General features: G+C 34.6%; 1 long non-coding RNA gene across 1 annotated transcript in view; it reads left to right on the forward strand.

Annotated features, from left to right (window-relative positions):
• The first annotated feature begins 256 nt into the window (after window positions 1-256).
• LOC104850800 overlaps window positions 257-9,912 on the forward strand; it is a 25,700-nt gene continuing 16,044 nt past the window's right edge. Inside the window, exon 1 of the long non-coding RNA XR_777074.2 lies at window positions 257-446. This is a non-coding gene — a long non-coding RNA (uncharacterized LOC104850800). The remainder of the gene's footprint in view (window positions 447-9,912) is intronic.

The raw sequence follows: 9,912 nt of genomic DNA on the forward strand, positions 1-9,912 counted from the left end.
TGTGAACTTTCACAGGTGTACTGTATAGTACTCATTGTCAAATACAAAGGAATCTGACCTACACATGTTCTCCGGAATTGGAACTCTTCTATAAGTCAGGGACTTACTGTAGTTCTCACGGTGTCATGGAACACAGGTTGTGACACAGAGTCCTTGGCAGCAACAAAATAAATGTGATCCTTTCTTTGTGTAAACATCGACACTGTTTCCAGAATTCTTAGCTAATAATGAATCAAGGCAGGGGAGGGGAGAGAGTCCCTGTGTGTCACCAAGTGTGCTCCTCTGTTAGCACCCCTGCCCCCAGCTCTGCCCTAGCTCTGCAGCCTCTCCACTCCAGTGGGCAGGAAGCTCTTCCCCAGGGACCTCCATTTTCATGGCCAAGTTGCCAACATGCTGGGATGGAGCAGAAGACGTAGGAGAACTCTGCACGTCACAACGGAGACAAGGTACCAAGCATGGATTTTTTTTTTAAATAGAATTTTGTGTTTGGGTTTATTTCATGAATATACTTAAAGAAAATAAGGAAAAATAGAAAAATAGGAAGAATGGGAAAAAATGTCACCCAGAATCAATGTAGCCTACCTTTCTTAAAATTGCTACCAAATTTCTACCTCATCTCTTTTCTAAGCAGTATTTAGTTTTTTTGTAATTATGGGCATATAGCACACACAACTATATATTATTTTAAATTAAACCAGAGAATAATTGTTCTTTTATGACATTTTTCACTCAAATATTTTAACAGCCAAGGATGATAAGGTTGTAATTTATGTACCTGTTGTTTTACTGTGTGTGGCAATTTGAGATTATTTCCAATTTCACCCTCAATAATAGTGCTGTGAGGAATGTGCTTATTCATATAGCATTTTCCTTGTTTAATATTATTTTTTTAAAAAGGAAAAAATTTTATGATGCCTGTCAGATGAAGAGTTCTTATAAATGACATTAAAATAGGGCCTATAAAGAAAAAAGAAAAAAGATAGGGCCAGGGATTTAGCTCAGCAGTTCGGTGGCCTGCCTCACAAGCACAAGGACCCAAATTCGATCCCCGGTACCAAAAAAAAAAAAAAGGAAAAAAGAAAAAGGACAAATTGGTCCTTACCAAATTAAATGTTTTCTTTTAGCACCCACTACCATCGCTTCTCGGCCTTTAGGCTAAGATCAAGTGTAAAGATACTGCCGAAAGAATAAAGAGATGATGTATAGATTGAGAGAAACTATTTTCAAATCATCTATCTGGCAAGGGATGTATACCCAAAACATACAAAGGACTATCAAAACTCAACACATGAAAAGCTGGCCAAAACTATTAGCCATTACATACATTCAGATAAATCCACAGTTAAACATCACTACCTACTATTTGAACGGAAAATAAAAAATACCAAATGTTGGTGGGCAATTGGAGCTCTCATATAAAGGCTGATAAAAAAAACTATGAAGGTTTAAAGTTTTTAAAATGTGTTACAGTAAAAGAGACACTGCCATTAATCTCACTCAAAGAAAAAAAAAAAAAACTCTCCTTCTCTTTGAACCCACTTAGCCCTTCCTTCTTGCCACTTTCCGAAGCAGTTCTGGAAGTCTTCTTTCAGGATTGCCTTTCTGAGTGAGGCATGTTAAAAAATGCTGTAAGCGCTGCTGCCAAGTGCCATTCGATGGAAAGGCCAGTTTGTGAACTGTGTGACTTGTGGCTCCTTTCCAAAATCAAACTGACCCTGAAAGGTTAAGGTTTTAAATAGGTCCAGTATATTGAGGCAGCCAGGGCAATATAACTAAAGACAGGGCAAAGGGCTTTTGGGAATGATTCAGAAAGGGACAAGATTGGTGATAGGATAAGTGCATTTGAAGTAATGGGGAGTATGTTGAGGGGGCTAAGACAATGTGATTTTTACTGAAATAGACTTTTTTCATTCAAACATGGATTTTTTTTATCACACCATGCATATTACAAAATGGTGCGATCATTCTGGAAAACAGCTTATAATTTTTGTATAAAATTAACATACCCTTACTGTCTGATCTAGCCACTCTACTTCTGGGCATTTACCCTAGAAAAATGAAAACTTACGTTCACAGAAAAGCCTGTACATGTTTATAGTATCTTCATCTGAAAATTACTCAATTTCATTCAAAGAGAAAGTGGATAAGCAAATTGTGAAAAATATCTATACAATAATATACTATTAAGTAGTAAAAAGGAGTAAACAATTTGCAGTATTCATACTGCAAACAATTTGTACAAATTTTAAAAGCATTATTCTGAGTGAAAAAAGCAAATCACAAAGGGTTACATATTGTTTTATTCCATTTATTTGTCATTCTCAAAAACAAAAAGCTGTAATAACAGAAATCAGATCATTGGTTTCTAGGGGGTGTGGGTATGTGATTTTCAAGAGATAATCCAAGAAGACACAGTATTTTGGATGATGGAAGAATTTGGCATCCTGTTTGGTGGTGATTACAAGAAAGTATACATCTATTAAATCTCACAATGTTCTGTTCCAATAGAAAAAAATTGCTGTGTGATTATTTTTGAAAATTAAATTTGAAAACTAAAGAGTTTTCCTAACATTTATAAGATGAAAAAGCCATTAGGAGTTTTATTAGTTGTCTAGTTTCACCCATGTGGAAACCTAGTCATGACGGGACATGCCCAAGGTCATTGGCAAGACTGGAATGAAGGAAAAGAAAAAGTTACACGCTCCTACTTCCACACCGCTCCCAGTGAGTGCTTGAGGTTTTCAACAAAAAGATGCCCTATGAAATTTTGTAGACTAATTTTCTTCTCATGAATCTAGTTTAGGAAGAACATGGTGGAGATAGAGTCACAGAGAGGAGTTAAATTATAAAACTTTGGGAAATCTGCAGAAGCTCTATTCTGGAGAAAATCTTATTTCCATCAGTCTGTGACCATGTCCTCTGCAGGTGGCAAGTAGGGTTAGCTCTCCAACATTTCTAGTCCCAGTGCTTTTTCACAAGCTAAAGAAGTTCAAAAACATGTTTCTTGGTTGGCTGATAAAAGTTTCCAGTTAAAAAGGAAAAAGTAATAAATTATAACAAAAGTGTAGGACCTGAAATCTCACAGTATTGTCTGACCACTCCTTCCATTCAAAACAAGTGAATCCAAATCAATCTTGTATATCGGTGAATTATTTATTAGTTGTATGAAAATTTTTGCACTTAATCATGAAGCTTCTTAAGGAAAAATTTTTACCCTTCCAATTTGTTCTTTTATGGTTGTTAAATGTCCCATTTAAAATGGAAAAGAATACTTACTATATTTTTCTATTTTTAGGATAATAAATACCATAAAAGAAAGTTTCCGTTTAACTATCATGTATATTCATAAATGTTTTGTTTTATTTTCCTGTTTTTCCCTAACTTTTCTTATTGTCACTGAAAGCCTCAGGCTAACAAAGCAGCATAGATATGTTGATGACATAGATACATTGAAAAAATTATAATGGTAAACAGATCAACCATGAAGTAAATTTGTAAATATATTACCAGCGTCTTGTAGCTTGAAATAATAGATCATATGCACTGTAAAAATTGAAAACTGTGCAAGAAAAATACTATGTATCTAGTTGGAATTTGTCTCAAGGTCTGTTTTATGATACTAAAAAGCCAAAAATTCTTTAATAGGCTTTGTCATTACTTAGCATTTTGAAAATACATTTTTTAAAACTTAATTGATCATTTTGCAGTAAGATATTTGAAAGATGGTTTTTGAAAGTTGTGACACACTTTAAAGATTGATCATTGCTTCCCTCACAGAGGAAGTGACTGAGCCACACTGCTGGGTTTGGGGCAGACCCTCATCTGCTGTCTCCCACTGCTGGGAAGTCAGGACTTCACTTCCTCTCCCCCCACATGTGTGGGCTATATCCTGAGACCCACACAATTTCTGGTTGGCCAGGTACTCATCCGGTAACATGGCCTGAACATAAACAGTACGACTGATTCCTGAATTTTTAGACCCCTGAGTTTTGGAGACAGGAAAAGGAACGTCCAGCCTGCAGAGATTTCTTTCATGTATTGTTACTTTGTAAACTATGCCATTGTTTGAGAAAATTTAGATGCGATGTAGTTTCAGTTACAAATCTAATGTGCTAATTCTCTATCACAATACTATGAATTTCCTTTTTCATCTGTCAAACAATATTCGACTCATCTACAAATGAAACTCTATACTTAAGAAAGGAATGACTTTATGTTAAACAAAATAAGCCAGGCACAAAAAGAAAAATATTGCTTTCCATTTTCTCCATCTTTCTTATAGCATCATAGAAACTGATAAATCTCAGAAAAATAAAGAAGCTATATATATTGATAAATAAAGCACTGCAATTCTAAATAAATCAATAATGAAATGAACTTGAAAATGTATGGCAAATATATTGTATCATGATATAATAACAATATACACTTTAAAAACTGAAATTTCAGACAGGAAAATATTATGGAGCTTAAATATATGTAGCTTGAATTTGTGTCCCAAATCTTTTTTTTTTTTTTTCTCATTGAGTTTATCAGTACTGTTTAGGTGTGCAATACAGTTACAGTCGTCAATGGGATCTTGCACCTTTACATGACAGGCCTTGGTTCTCATTTTTTCCCCATACCTCTGCCTGCTTTCACCCCCTCCTCCCTTCCCTATTTACAAAAAGTTTATTTCCATTTTTTCATTTTCTCAAAAATTTTTCCTTTATTTCCTTTCCCCTACCCTTCCCACTTCCCCTACACCTCTAGCCCTTTTCTTCCTATTTCACATTGCCAATTGTACCATTGGGATCTTATTTACAATTATAGTCTTTCACACCAGGGAAACTATTTGGTATTTACACATGTGTGACTTATTTTACTTAAGAGTATGACCTCAATGTGCATCCATTTACCTATGAATGACAATAACTTCTCATTCTTTATGGCTGAGTAGTATTCCATTTTATAGAAAAACCACATCATCTTTATCCAGTCACCAACTGATGGGCAATTGGGCCATTTCCAAATTTTAGCTTTTACAAACTGTGCCACTATAAACATGGATGCACATATATCACTATGGTGTGATTCTTTTAATTCTTTGGGAAAGATACCCAGCAGAGGGATGGCTGGGTCAAATGGAACCTTTAGTCCTAGTTCTTTGTGATATCTCCATATTGATTCCCATAGTGGTTGCACCAGTCCACACTCCCACCAACAATGGAGAAAGGTTCCTTTCTCGCCACAGCCCCCTCAACATTTGTTATTGGTTGATTTCTTGATAGCAGCCATTCTTTGTGGGGTGAGGTGGAATCTCAGTGTTGTTTTCATCTGCATCTCTTGAATGACCAGTGATGTGGAGCATTTTTTCATATATTTACTTGCTGCATTTGCTTCTTTGTTTGAGAAATGTCTGTTCATTTCAGATTCTCATTTTTGAATCAGGTCTTTATATTTGGGGGGCCTGAATTTTTTGAGTTCTTTATATATTCTAGATAAGAGTCCTTTGTCTGAGGAGCTGCTGGTAATAATTATTTCCCACACTGTAGGTGGTCTCTTAGTTCTGTTGATGGATTCTTTTGCAGTGCAGAAGCTTTTCAGTAAGATGAAATCCCAGTTGTTGATTCTTTGTTCTAGTTCCCATGCTATGGAGGATTTGTCCATAAAGTCTTTTCCTATGGTATTGTCTTCAAGAGTTCTGCCTAATTTATCTTCCAGCAAATTTAGTGTTTCTGTTTTGATATTCAGGTCTTTAATTCACTTGGATTTTAGTTTAGTGCATGGTGAAAGATAAGGGTCTAGTTTTAATCTTTGGCAGGTTGAAATCCAGTTTTTCCAATACCTTTTATTAAAGAGGCTATCTTGCCTCGAGTTAGGATGGTTTGGCTCTTTTGTCAAAGATGATGTAGCTGAGTACATCTGGAGTTATTTCTGCATCTTCCAATCTATTCCACTGATCCTCAGGTCTGTTTCTTTGCCAGTACCATGCTGTTTTTATCACAGTGGCTTTGTAGTATAGTTTCAAATTGGGAATTGCTATACTTGCTGCCATATCTCTGTTGCCTAGGATGGATTTTGCTATTCTAGGTCTCTTCTGGTTCCAAATGAATAATTATTGGATTATTTTTTCTAGTTTACTGGAATATACTGTTGGAATTTCAATCACCATTGCATTGAATCTGTATAGCAGTTTTGGTAGTATGGCCATTTTCACTCTGTTGATTCTCCCTACCCAGGAGCAGGGGATATCTTTCCATTTTCTTATATCGTCTTTGATCTCTTTTTTCAGAGTGCTGTAGTTTTCAGTGCAGAGGTCTTTTTCTTCTTTCATTAGATTGATTCCTAGGTACTTCAGTTTTTTTGGGATGCTATTGTGAAAAGAATTGTTTCCCTAATTTCTCTCTCTTTGAGTCTTTTATTTTTGTATAAGAAGGTTATTGATTTTTGAGTGTTGACCTTGTATCCAGCTACTCTGCTGAAAGTGTCAATTAAGTCTAGAAGTCTTTTGGTGGAATTTTTGGGATTTTCCATGTAGAGTATCATATTGTCAGCAAATAATGACAGTTTAACTTCTTCCTTTCCTATTTTTATTGCTTTAATTTATTTCTCTTGTCTAATTGCTGTGGCTAATGTTTCCAGAACTACATTGAAGAGGAGAGGTGATAATGGGCATCCTTGTCTTGTTCCTGATTTTAATGTGAAGGTTTTCAGTTTTTGGCCATTTAATCTGATGTTGGCTGTTGGTTTTTCATATATAGCCTTTATTAAGTTGAGATATAGACCATCTATTCCAATTTTTTGCAGGGTTCTTAATCATGAATGGATGTTGAATTTTTCAAATGCTTTTTCTGCATCTATTGAAAGAATCATATGGTTTTTGTCCTTGACTCTGTTAATATAGAATATTACATTTATTGATTTACATATGTTAAACCATCCTTACATCCCTGGAATAAATCCAACTTGGTCAGGGTTTATGATCTTCTTGATGACCCTCTGTATTCTGTTTGCCAGTATCTTATTAAGGATTTTTGCATCAATGTTCATTAAGGAGATTGGCCTGTAGTTCTCTTTTTTATTTGGGTCTTTCCCTGGTTTGGGAATCAAAGTAACACTTGCTTCCAGGAGTGAATTTGGAAATATTGCTACCCTTTCAATTTTATTGAAAAATTTAAAGAGTAGTGGCAATAGTTCTTTTTAAATGTCTTGTAAAATTCAGTGGTGAATCCATTAGGAACTGGGCTTTTCTTTGCTGGTAAACTTTTAATTACGTTTTCAATTTCACTGATTGTAATTGGGGTGTTTAGAATTTTTTATCCTTGTTCTACTTTAGTAATTCATGAGTATCTAGAAATCTGTCCACTTCTGTGTTTTCCATTTTATTAGAGTACAGGTTCTCAAAGTAGGTATTGATGATCCTCTGGATTTCTGCTGATCTGTTGTGACTTCACCTTTTTCCTAATTGCATGGATTTGAGCTTTTTCTTTCCTTTTTTTGACAAGGTTAGCTAAGGGTTTATTGATTTTATTTATTCTTGCAAAAAATCAACTCTTCAATTTTTTTTATCATTTTCTTAGTTTCCATTGCACTGATTTCTGCTCTAATCTTTATAATTTCCTCTCTTGCACAAGTTTTGGGTTTTTCTTGCTCTTCTTTTTCTAGGAGTCTAAGATTCATCAATAGGTTGTTTATTTGAGCTTGCTCTGTTTTTGTAGTGTGGGTATTCACTGCTATGAATTTTCCACATAGAACTGCTTTCATTGTGTCCCATAGATTCCTATATGTCATTTTGGCATTATCATGTATTTGTAAAAACTATCTAATTTCTTCTTTAATTTCCTCTGTGACCCATTGATTGTTCAGGAGAGTGTTATTCAATTTCCATGTGTTTGTGAAGTTCCTATGGTTTCTTATGCCATTGATCTCCAGCTTGATTGCACTATGATCTGATAATATACAGGGGATAACTTTAATTCCTTTGCATTTATTCAAACCTATTCTATGAGCTAGTATGTGTTCTATCTTAGAGAATGACCCACATGCAGCCAAAAATGATGTATATTATGATTTTGTGGGATGGAACATTCTATAGATGTCTATTAAGTCCATATGTTAAAAAGCTTGGTCAGTTCTAGTATTTTGTTGTTGATTTTTTGCCTAGATGATCTGTCTACTTATGATAGTGGGGTATTTAGGTCCCCCACTACAATTGTATTAGTGCTTATTTGGTTTTTCATGTTATTTAATATTTGTTTTATATTGTTGGGAGCATTAATATTTGGTGCATATATATTTATGATTGTCATCTCTTCCTCTTGAATTGTTCCCTTTGCAAGGATGTAGTGGCCTTCTTTGTGTCTCTTAATCAGTTTTGGTTTGAAATTTACTTTGTCTGTGAATAAGATAGCTACCCCTGCTTTTTTCTGGGCTCCTGTCACATGGAGAACTGTTTTTCATCCTTTCACTTTCAGTCTATGGGCTTCTTTTTACACTAGGTGTGTTTCTTGTACACAACATAGTGTTGGATTTTGCTTCTTAATCCATTCAGCCAGTCTATTTCTCTTGATTGGTGAATTGAGGACATTGACGTTGATGGTTATAACTGATATGTATTGACTTATTATTGTCCTTTTGTTGGCTCTTTTTAATTTTTCCCTCTCTCAATTTGGTTTCTTGCCTTGCCTAATTGATTTGCTCTTTTGTGCCTCATGGTGTTGTGACCTTCATTGTCTTTTTCTAGGATATTGTTTAGAATTGCTTGTAGTGCTGGTTTGGTATTTATGAAGTTTCTCAGGTGTTGTTTGTCATGGGAGTATCTTTTTCCCCATCCATTTTGAAAGAGTTCTGCAGGATACATCAGTCTAGGTTGGAGGTTGTTTTCTTTTAGAATTTGAAATACATCACTCCAGGCTTTCCTTGACCTGAGGATTTGTGTTGAGAAGTCTGCTGTGATTCTGATGGGCTTTCCTTTGCATGTGATTGTTCCTTTTCTGTTACTGCTTGTAGTATTTTGTTCTTTTGTTGGGTTTCTGAGATCTTGATTGTTATACGTCTAGGTGTAGATTTTTTTTTTTTATTGTGGCTAGTTGGAGTCCTATATGCCTCACTTATCTGTATGTCAAATTCTTTTTTTTTAATTGAGTTTATTGGTACAATCTAGGTTTACAATACAATTACGTTCATTATTGGGATCCTGTACCTTTACATGATAGGTCTTGATTCTCATTTTTTACCCTTGTCCCTGACCTCCCTTCACCCCCTTCTCCCTTCCCCATTTACAAACACTTTATTTCCATTTTTTCATTTTCTCATATTTTTTTCCTCTCCCTTATTACCTTTCCCCCACCCTTCCCACTTTCCCTACACCTTTAGCCCTTTACTTCCTATTTCACATGATTAATTATCTCATTAGGATCTTGTGTACTACTATAGTTTATCACACCAGAGAAAGTATTCAGTATTTCAGTTAAAGAAATCTCTATATGAACATTAAAAATAGGGAATCCTAAAATAAAACTAAAAAGGAAAGTAAAAGAGAAAAGGCAATGATGTAAAATTAAAATAATTCTTAATTCTGAAGATTAAAATGGTCCTTGAACATATTTAACTTGGTTCTTGCTCTTGTAGTCTCATATTATTCTCTTTTTTTCATTTTTTAGAGAATACTTTGTTAGTTTCTGTAATAACCCGCATAGATATGACCTTACATATTTAATACAGTGCATTACCCCTGTAGAAATGCAAAAACAATTAACTTTCTAGACCAATATGGCTGTTAATTTCTGTACAATGCCAACTCAACACAGTAAATTGGGATAAATTTTTCCAAAGTTGACAGCTCAGTTAAAGTTTCCAAAAATTCGAATTTTATATATATATATACATATATATATATATATATATATATATGTAACATATATATATATA

This window comes from Fukomys damarensis, unplaced genomic scaffold (assembly GCF_012274545.1).
Source record: "Fukomys damarensis isolate Sample0158 unplaced genomic scaffold, DMR_v1.0_HiC HiC_scaffold_3, whole genome shotgun sequence".
Taxonomy (NCBI): Eukaryota; Metazoa; Chordata; class Mammalia; order Rodentia; family Bathyergidae; genus Fukomys; species Fukomys damarensis.